The sequence below is a fragment of the Trichechus manatus genome, unplaced genomic scaffold (assembly GCF_000243295.1).
Source record: "Trichechus manatus latirostris isolate Lorelei unplaced genomic scaffold, TriManLat1.0 scaffold00280, whole genome shotgun sequence".
Classification (NCBI taxonomy): domain Eukaryota; kingdom Metazoa; phylum Chordata; class Mammalia; order Sirenia; family Trichechidae; genus Trichechus; species Trichechus manatus.
Genome location: NW_004444216.1, coordinates 1158820 through 1170186, shown reverse-complemented (window position 1 = coordinate 1170186; position 11367 = coordinate 1158820). Strand labels below are relative to the sequence as shown.

At 38.7% G+C, this 11367-nt stretch overlaps 1 protein-coding gene across 1 annotated transcript in view; it reads left to right on the top strand.

Moving 5' to 3' along the window:
* MAGI2 (membrane associated guanylate kinase, WW and PDZ domain containing 2) overlaps window positions 1-11367 on the top strand; it is a 650884-nt gene that overhangs the window by 565744 nt on the left and 73773 nt on the right. The gene's annotated exons all lie outside the window — the stretch shown is intronic.

The following is an 11367-nucleotide window of genomic DNA, read 5'->3' as shown; positions in this document are numbered from 1 at the left end:
ATTTTCTAATGTTGAACCATGCTTGCATACCTGGTATGAGTCCTACTTGGTCGTGGTGTATTATTTTTTTGACATGATGCTGAATTCTGTTGGCTAGAATTTTGTTCAGAATTTTTGCATCTGTATTCATGAGAGATATTGGTCTGTAATTTTCTTTTTTTGTGACATCTTTGCCTGGTTTTGGTATCAGTGAAGATACTGTCTCTTGATGCAGCAAGTGGACCTATGGAATAAGAGCTTGAGGAAGTTTGTATTTTATGAACTTTAGTTTAATGTGGCTTATTACAATAGGTGGCATCAGTATTCTATTAAGAGAGGCAAAATCCCTACCTTTTTAGTGATGTATTATTGCTTTCAAAACTTGGTTGAGAATATGTAAATTAGAAGAGGGACAAATTCATTTTTAAAAGCTCCCGAGGTAATTCTGATACATGCTCCCAGCTGAAAACCACTTTTGAATAGGCTGGAATAGGCAGTCAGGCATTAAATGCACTTCTATTGTAAAATATACAATATAAAGGGGAGAAAAATAGTTAATTCTTTATAGCTCAGTTGTTTCCAAAATATTTCACTAAGAAAATGACAGGATGGTTAAAATAATTCTACTTGTATTGATATGATTAGTTTAATGCTTTGGGAAAAGCTACCTTCATTTTCTAAAGACCTCTTAAGCAGCTATGGATTAACTTCTAATAAAACCTTTGTCTGCAAATTACAATTAAAATATGTCAGTTAGTAACTGGTACTTATGCATTGCATGATACTTCACAAGTGAAGTGGAGAAGTAAAGTGTAAGTATTGTTCTTAAACCTGGAATTCTGATAATTGTTCATTGTATATAACCTAGATATTTGGAAATCATTAATTTGCATTTGAAAATGGGGTAAGAGTAAAAAGCTCCAGACCTACAAGATATCAAGATTTATTTATAAGGCTATACTCGCTGTGAGTCAGAATTGACTTGAAGGCAATGAGCTATAGTTATCAAAGCAAGGGAAGCTGGTACTGTGGTGACCGAGTTAGCCAAATGACACTATGAGGAAGCCAGAAAAAGACCAACGTGTATGGGCAGGGATGGATGACCCAATAAGCAAGGTAAGCACAAGTTTGCTTGAGCTTACTTATTAATCTGTAGTAAGTGCTTCACTACAGATTAGTAAATAAGCACAAGCTGTTCACTACAGATTAGTAAGTAAACACAAGTAAGCCTGTGCTTACCTTGCTTATTGGGTCATCCATCCCTGTCAGGGATTGTAATTTCAAAAGAGGGCTTTGATTCTGTAGGAAGGTGCTGTAAGGTTGAGAGAGAGACAGATGCCAGCCATACCTAGAAGCAGAATCTTTGATGTGGCGAAAAAATGTGAAATTGTTCACTACAGATGATCTGATAAGCAAGGTAAGCACCGTGCTTACCTTGCCTATCGGACAATCTGTCCCTGGGTATGGGGACTTAATATGTAGTCGAGGTGGCATCAGAGAGCATGGGATGAAGGACAGATTATCAAAACTGGTGCTAGGGCAAATGGTTATCCATACAGATAAAAATAAATCTTTACCCCCATACTACACACAGAAATCAGTCCCAAGTAGATTAAAGACCTAAGTGTAAAAAGCAAACGATTAAAACTTTTATTGCAAGCGGCCATCTAAAAGGCATCTGTTGGTCCCATCACATTCAGAGCAAAGGAGAATGAAGAAAACCAAAGACATAAGGAACATATCAGTCCAGAGGACTAATGGACCACGTAAACCACAGCCTCCACCAGCCTGAGCCCATAACAACTAGATGGTGCCTGGCTACCACTACTGACTGCTCTGACAGGAATCACAATGGAGGATTCCAGACAGAGCAGGAGAAAAAGGCAGAACAAAATTCAAATTCACAAAAAAAGACCAGACTTACTGGTCTGACAGAGACTGGAGGAACCCCTGAGACTATGGCCGCGGACACCCTACTAACTCAGAACTGAGGCCACTCCTGAAGTCCACCTTTCAGCCAAAGATTAGACAGGCCTACAAAACAAATAATAACACACGTGAGGTACATGCTTCTTAGTTCAATCAACTATAGAAGACCAAATGGGAACACCTGCCCAAAAGCAAAGACAAGAAAGGAGGAAGGGACAGGAAACTTGGATGAATGGACATGGGGAACCTGGTGTGTAAAGGGAAAGGGGGAGAGTATTGACACATTGCAGGGATTGCAACCAATGTCACATAACAATTTGTATATACATTTTTGAACGAGAAATTAATTTACACTGCAAACTTTCACCTAAAATACAATAAAAAAAAAAAAAAAACTTTTAGAAGAAAATATAGGAGAATATATTTAGGTTGGGATGGATTTTTGAAACAAGTCACAAAAAGTCCAAGCCACCAAAAAGGGAAATTACTTAAAACTCTGATATATTAAAATTGTGTCTCTATGACAGACACAACAAAGTGAAAAGACAAGCCTCACATTAAGAGAAGTATTTGCAATACATAAAGCCGACAAAGGCATCCTACCCAGAATATATAAATAATAAAGAACTCCTATGAATTAATAAGAAAAAAGACAACCCAATGGGACAAGTACATGATCAAGAAATTTATGAAAGAAGAAACCAAATTGTCAATAAGCATCTGAAAAGATGCTGAACATCAGGAAAATGCAAATTAAAGCAATTAAGATAGCATTTCACATTCATCAGATTGGCAAAATTTTAAAAACCAGGCGATTCCAAACATTGGCAAGGATGTAGAGAACTGGGAATTCTCATTCCCTACTAGTAATAGTGCTAGTTGGTGCAGCCACTTGGGAGAGTAATTTGGCAACATCAAATAAGTTTGAAGATGTACGTATATCCTACAAATCAGCAAATTTCACCGCTATGTACATATCATTTTTGCTCATGTAAACCAGGAAACATTTTCGACAATGTTTTTTCCACCATGATTTTTAATTGCAAACACTGGAGGGAAAACCCTAAATATGCATCAATGGAACAAATAAATAAACTATAGAATATTTATATAATGGAGTATTACATAGCAATTAAGATAAATCAAGTATATCAGCTACACAATGATGAGTGACGAAGCAAGTTGCAGAATCACATTATCAGTAATGCCATTTATGAAAAGTTTAAAAACTTGCAATATATATTATGTATGGATATATACATATATAGTAAAAGTCATAAAAACAGGGAAAAGAAGGCCACACCAACTGCAAAATAGTGGTTACCTTTGTGGGGAGGGAAATGAACTCGAAAGAAGCATTCAGGAGGTTCCAACTCTATCCATAAGAGTTTTTTGTTGTTGTTTTGTTTTTTCTACAAAATGGTCAGAAGCAAACATCACACAATGTTTATCTAATTAAAATCTGTTGAGTACAAGGATGGGTGTTTTATTTTTCTCAACTCTTTAGTATTTTTAAATATTTTACAATTGTAATAAAAACAAATGAAAATTTTCATCATAGGTTTATTAATCTGAAAAGGATTCTCAAAAAGTCAAGTGTGAACTGCACCCTACCCACAGATGGATTATTGCACAAGTTATCCAGGACAAGTACTTGTCTTTCCTAAATTTAAAGCTCTAGACCAGAGATTGGCAAAGTTTTTCTATAAAGAGCCAGATAGTGAATACATTAGGGTTTATGGGCCATACAACCTCTGTTGCAGCTACTCAACTCTGCTGTAGTAGTGCAAAAGCGGCGATAGGTAAATGAATGAGCATGGCTGTGTTCCAATAAAACTTTACTTACAAAAACAAGCAGCAGACTGGATTTGGCCTGTGGGCCATAGTTTACTGACCAATGCTCCAAACTCAGTCATAAATTCTAACATTACCTTTGAGACAAGAAGATAATCCTAATCATTAGTATTTAATATATTCAAGTTTAAAGGAAGCTTGAAAGTCTATTAAGTAAAATTTAATAGAACTAACATTTATGGAATGCTTACCATGTGTCAGGTACTGCTACATTTACACAAGTATGTCACATGAGCCTCTCAACAACCTTATGATATAAATACCATCATTTTCCCCATTTCAGATGAAGAAACTGAGATTTACAAAGGTTAAGTGACATGTCTAATATCTCTGAGTTAATAAGTGATATTAGTCATAGGTTACAAACCCAGGGCTCCTGATCCCACTAATCACATTGCTACACTGTCTCCTTCTACAGTGTTCCTCATGTCTTTGTAAAATAAATTATGTGATATAAACAATAACAATAAGAGAATCAAAATAGTGTTAGAATAGAACCCGGCATAGACTGTTCTAACAGTAAGTAGACATTAATGTATTTTAAGGAGTCCTGGTGGCACAGTGGTTAAGCGCTTGGTTGCTAACAGAAAGGTTGGCAATTTGAAGCCACCAGCCACTCTGCAGGAGAAAAGACCTGGTGGTCTGCCACCATAAAGATTACAGCCCAGCTTCGTCCAGGCTCCCTGTTTTTACTCTGTTCTTCCTCTCTGTGTGGCACGATAATGTGAAGTCCCAGCACAAGTCTTTCTAAATATCTAGGATATGTGACTCAGCCCACAAAAGACCAAGCTCCCCACATTCCACTTAGAGAATCACCAATGTTAAGCCAGCCACCTCCTTTTGGGGCTTTCTGGGAGCTGCCCTTTCACAGAACTGACCCTACGAGCTTGCCCTTCCCTGCCCACTCCCAAGGAAGAGTGGAAGCAGAAGTTTCTCTATAATTGAAAACAGTCTGTGAAGCATTAACCATCCCATTCCCTCCCCTCCCCAAGAGGGATGAAGGTGTTAGACTTGTCCTGTTCCTTCTGCTTCAAGATTGGGGATGCTGAACCATCCTTGCCCTCCACCATGTGGGGAACTAATGATTGTATCTTGTCTAAAAGTAGCCAAGCTAGTAAATCAGCAGAGGCCCTGATGAGCTGGGAAAGGGATAAAAAGACAGAGGAAAGATAGAAAGCAAAGAGAGAGAGAGTGCTGGGGCAGCCTGCATTCTCACTATTTTCCATGGGTTGAGCGGACACTACAGATTTGGAGTTTAAGCCATCTTTCTGGTACCCCCACCCAAGTGGGATATTTGCTGGCCAAAGGGGCCCCTATTACAAGAGGCTGTAGATTGAATTAGTCATAGTGGGGAAAGGGGTGCTGAGTGGAAGAGGAAGAGGCCAACCTTCCCATTATCTCCCAACACAGAGGGGAAAACCCACACAAGATCTTCCAAAGAAATGACCAAGTCATGCTCAGGAGAGAGGCAGCATTTGGATGTCCACTGGAATTAAACTCCCTGAGGTCAGAAATCTTGTCTGCCATGTTTCCCACTATACCCCAGCACCTAGAACAGTGTCTGACACAATGGAGCACTCAGTTAAGACAGCACCAACAGAAAGAGGAGGACAGACTTGCCACCAGCAATTCTTGCTCTCCCAAGCGGATGTTGCCACTCTCACATGACCCTGCCATCAGAGTTTCTCTAGCAGACAGGAGGGATGAGGAAGGAGAGAGAGGACATTGATAAGAGAGGAGAACAAGACCTCCTTCCACCACCCACCCACCGCCACACACATAAGTAGCTCAAGCCTTTAGCCTAGTCAGCAGTGGGAAGCGGGAAACTTTGAGTGTAAGATTACAGTGCTAACTACACTAGACTTTTCTAATAGCTAAAAGTGATGAAAAATAATGGAATTGGACTGCTACCTAGCAGGAAAAGTGGGCGGGGACTCCAACAGAGCACAGCTGGCAGCAGTTCTTGGAAAAATTAACCACACATTTATACCTCCGTGACTAAAGATGGCCTCAGTCACATTAGTAATGTGGCATTCTTAGAAAACAAGGGTGATGACTTCTGATTCTTCACCAAGACAAGCCTATAGAATTGTTTTTCTAGGAATGGTGATGAATTTGAAGATTCCCATTCACTTGTCTGCACACAGTCCTTTTGGTGACAAGTGGCCCACGTGTAAAATGACTAGGCAGCATCACACCAAGAGCAACGCAAGATTGTGCAGAGGCAATATAGAAGGGGTCAGACTCCAAAAGTAGCAATATAATGGTGCATTCAGCCTATAATCCCAAAGGTAGGATTTAGGGGCTATCACTGAGAGATGTCCAAAGATTACTAGGAATTGCAAGAAACTGAGTAAAAGAAATGAAAAGGGCCATAGTCCAAGGCAAGAGCCCAGGAGAGGGAACCAGAAAATACACTCAAGGAAGTGGAAGACAGGAACAGAGGAGCTATGATGTAGCAAATCCAAGTCATTCCTGAATGCTCACCCACACAAGGTGCTAAGGGTACCTATCCAACCCAAATCAAGGGGCACAGTCAGTGGCCTGGGATAGCTCAAGCAAACAAACAAAAATTAACCTGATATCTGGTTACCAATAGCACTCACTATGCATTATTCATAAATAAATCAGATCCCCAATTTAAAAAATTATGAATTTCATTTTTCAGAATTAATTGAAATGTTCGTTTCCTCTATTTCACAGAGGGTTTGTGAATTTAATGAGATAATTCTTCTAGCTCACCGAGAAAGTATCTGGCATATAACTATGTTGAGTAAGTGCTAATTATTATTACAAAGGGTCATTTTTTTCACCTGGGTAATTCACAGCTACCTAATAAGCCCTGGGGTAATTAATTGAGAGTTTAGTATAGAGATAGAAATCTACGTGCATGCATCTAGTTGCATAAGTATGGATGTTCACACAGAGAACTGAAAAAAATTTTAGTCTCGTTAGGATGCGTTATATAGAGTAATATCACTTTAGCTCCATTTTTCAGAATAATTAATGATGAAACATTAAATAGCAGCAAGTGCTACCCTGGGTTCTGAACATGGAGGGCACCTGTTACATCACATTCCCAACTGCAGTCAATGCTCATGGCCTCACATCAAATTCCATTTCTTTTCTCCACCCAATATCTCATTTCATTGGATGCTGGAATCATTCTTCAAGAATTTGGTAAAGGAGTAGACAGAACAATATGACTGTGAATCAAAATGTACATGGGAAAATCTCCTTTTGAAAACAGTTGATTTGCCATGGGATGCACATGGAATTCTGAGAGTAGCTGCAGTTACATTAATCAGACAGTTATTAACCTAAACTGAAAAGTGGGGAGAGTTCAAAAAGTACATCGCGAAGCTACAATAACCCAGGGGCTTTTTATTCTAGTGATTTAAGAAAGCTTTACATTTTTATTTCCAATTAACCTATCAATAGTGATGTCACTTAAATACTCCTAAAGAATATTATCTCCTCATTATTGCCAGAAAACATGCTGCCCAATTTCATAGCTCAGCTGTTCTCATGCATGGGTGGACAATCTGAATTAACTTGAACAGAAACAAAATCTTTAGACACTGGGCTCTATTCCTAGTTGGAAAATTTAAGTAATTAATATGTGACGTTAGATTGTAAAAGAAAATAAAGTGGATAATGTTTACTTTGTGCTTCAAAATGACAGTAATACAATGCTACTATAACTTTCTGTTTATTTAGTGTTAGCATATCAATGGAAAAATTATTATAATTCACACATTCATTGCCAATGCCATCAAACGTTGTGGCAATAAGTAAAGATCCTCTGGAGAGCTGTCTTAAAATTAAGCTATTAAAGAAAGACTATGTTTTCATTATGGCCAAACAAGATAGTAGACCCCAGAGATGAGGTTCTTCTTTCCTTGTATACGCCTTGTGCGTGTTAAAATTAGACACAAGGACAGCCATTATTCTGTTGATCTGAAATTTCAACACATGTAGTTTTGATACTACTAAACTAACATTTGTTCAAGGGAATGTAGCTAAAGTGATGGGGGAAGTTCAGACCCATTAAGTGCTAGCTAGATTTTTTTCGTAATTACTAAAGAAATAGGTATTCTCATTACACCTTTAATCAGACCCTCTTTCTCACCCTACTCAAGCTTGAATGAACCTAGATTTCAAAGGTATTTGTGACACATAATTATATGTATTTTTATTTTTTATTTTATTGTGATAAAATATATATAACAAAAACTTTCCATTTTAACCATTTTTAAGTGAACAATTCATTGTGTTACTACATTCACAATGTTGGGAAACCATCACCACCATCTGTTTCCAAAACTTTTCACCAACCCAAACAGAAACTCTGTACCCATTAAGCAATAACTCCTGCTTCTCCCCTCCCCATAGTCCCTGGTAAGCTCTAAATCTGTTTTCTGTCCCTATGCATTTGTCTGTTCTAGATCATGTAACTGGCATCATACAATATTTGTCCTTTTGTGTCTGGCTTATTTCACTTAGTATAATGTTTTCAAGGTTCTTCCATGTTGTAGCATATATCAGAATTTCATCAAGAAATCTTTATGGCTGAATAATATTCCTTTGTATGTATATACCACATTTTGTTCATCCATTCATCTGTTGATGGACATTGGAGTTGTTTCCACCTTTTGGCTATTGTGAATAATGCTTTATATGTATATTTTTAAACAACATCCCAAAAGTTAATAATAAATTATAACATCGCAGTTTTTTGTTGATGTAGAAGGAACCTTTAACTTTGCCTTCCTGAACTGAGTAAAGATCTACTATTGTGCCTTTCTCCCCTCCTCAACAATGCTTAAGCAGCTTCATAAAGAGTAAGCAGTTCTGGCTTTTGGAATTAGGAGATCCTGTGTCTGGTCTTGTTACCTCCACTTATAAGCACATGGGGTCACCATGAGTTGGAATCAACCAGATGGCAACTAACAGCAACAACAACAATAAACTATGTGGCCGTTCACAAACCCCTATTCCTCCCTCAAGCTCAGAATCCTTGCCTGTAAAGCAAGGATAATAGAAACCAGAGGTAAAAAGATAGATTCCTTGCCCTTCATGACCCTTGTTACAGTTTAGTGGGTATTTATTAATCATTATCAGCACTTGCTTCTTTTATTTACTCTACCCTTTGGGCAATCAACCAATCAATCTCCTCATTAGTTTGCTCACTCACTTTTGCACTCTTGATCTCACTCTCATAAACACACACACACACCACAGTCAGTACTGTGCTAGATGCTATGAAGAATATTGTGAAAGTGTAACATGTATTATAGATTGAATTGTGTCCCCCAAAAATGTGTATCAACTTGGCTAGGCCATGATTCTGAGTGTTGTGTAGTTGTCCACTATTTTGTGATCTGATGTGATTATCCTATGTGTTGTAAATCCTAACCCCTATGGTTATTAATGATGCAGGATTAGAGGCAGTTATGTTAATGAGGCAAGACTCAGTCTACAGGATTAGGTTGTATCTTGAGTCAGTCTCTTTTGAGATATAAAAGAGAATCAAGCAGAGAACAGAGGGACCTCATGCCACCAAGAATGAAGAACCAGGAGGGGAGCGTGTCCTTTAGACCTGGGGTCCCTGCATGGAGAAACTCCTAGACCAGGGAAAGATTGATGACAAGGACCTTCCCCCAGAACTGACAGAGAAAGAAAGCCTTTTCCCTGGAGCTGGTGCCCTGAATTCAAACTTCTAGCCTTCTAGACTGTGAGAGAATAAATTTCTCTTTGTTAAAGCCATCCATTTGTAGTATTTCTGCTATGGCAGCACTCAATAACTAAGTCAGCATATGATCTCTGCCCTCAAGCTGTTCAACTGGACAGCATAATTATAAGTCCCATATGAGTTTAATTCCCAGTGCTTTGCACAGGACTCAGTAAATGCAAAACTTATTATGTCTGCTTTCAGCCAGTTATGCCAGCAAAGGCATGATTATGTCAAAATGAGAAGAGATGCTTCCACCTTGTGGCTGTGTCTTCCTTAGCTGGTACTCAAGAGAGCATTGTTATTTCTAAGCTTACTTCTCAATGCAAATAAAAAAGAGTTGTGTGATTTTTCTTTTTATGCACTTTTTCACCTTCTTCACACTGTAACAAGTATTAGAGATTTTTGTTAAGACCTCGTTCTCATGGAATTCAACGTTAGCCTTGGCCACAATGAAGTAGATGGTGTCTGTTCATTTAAGAAATACTTATGAAGCTCTTATCCTGTATTAGGCACCTTAGTCAACAGTGGAAAAACAACAGTGAAGAAGGCACAGAACTGTCATCAAAGCCTCCTGTCTAGTGGCAGCAGACGGGCAAGAGGCAGTTAGCAGTAGTGGGAGCAGGCAGGAAAGGCTTTTCTTAGAAGAGGTGACTTAGGCCGAGTGATTGAGGATCATTAATTCTCCTGCCCAAAGATACAGCATTTCTCTAATCAGCCTCTTACAAGTACTGAATTACCCCCATTAAAGTCATTTGCTTCCCTTGGTGCCTTGGCCATTTAACAAGCCTTTATGGGTGTGTTGGAGGCAAGCCTTCGTACCAGTTCATTCCAGTTCAACCCCCTGCTGAGAATTTGATTTTCCACCCCAGATATGCTGAAACAGAATCTGCATTTTAACAAGGTCCCTAAGTGATTCTTCTGCGGATCTTGTTAAAATGTAGATTCTAATACAGTATATCTGGGGTGGAAAAGCAAATTCTCAGCAGAGGGTTGAACCGGAAAGAACCAGTTCTAATTCCTGGTTGGGGAGAAGGCAGGGAGGAAGAGCTGTGCAGATTAACCCAGTCACACACATGCTGGTGGTCAGCTTTCCAGAAATGTGCCCTGAGACCCTGAGGTAATGGTCACGGTTCCGATGGGAGCTGTAAAAAGGAGGGTATGAACCACATGTAGAACAGGTTGGTCGGTGGGCCTTCCAATACCGGCACCTGATGAACCACAATAAAAAGTCGGGTCCTAGGACAGTCTTAGCCTATGACACTTCTCTTAGTCTTGGATAGATAAAAGCAAAATAAATAAATAAAAGGCACAGAAAATTTAGATAATATAATTAATGTAACTGAATAAATAGATACATAATAAATGTTTCTTGGCCTTTTTGCAATGGACCTCAGTTGCATGGAATTAGAAAAATCATAATCCTTGGCTCACGACACACTGTCCATACATGGCCCTCTTCTTTCAAGCCCTTATTTATATAATTATGATGAGCACTGGTGAGCTCACCCCACACCCAAGAACTAGAAAATTAATAGAACTTACATCTAACTAGGAGCCCTGATGGCACAGTGGTTAAGAGATCGGCTGCTAACCAAAACTAAGTGTCCTGTCTCCTCACCAAAGTAACTTTTATCCTTGTCATTCCCTTGCTGTATTATAGTTTTATTTTATGAGCATGTATGTCTAAACAATGTATCATTTAGTTTTCATTGTTGTATAACTTTATAGAAAAAAACATAGTGCTGTATGTAGTTTTGGAGATATCTTAGGCTGGGTTCCCTAGAGAAGCAAACTAATGAAGCTTATATTTAGAAAGAGAGATATTTATCTCAAAGAAATGGCTCATACGGTTGTGGAGGCTGGCAAGT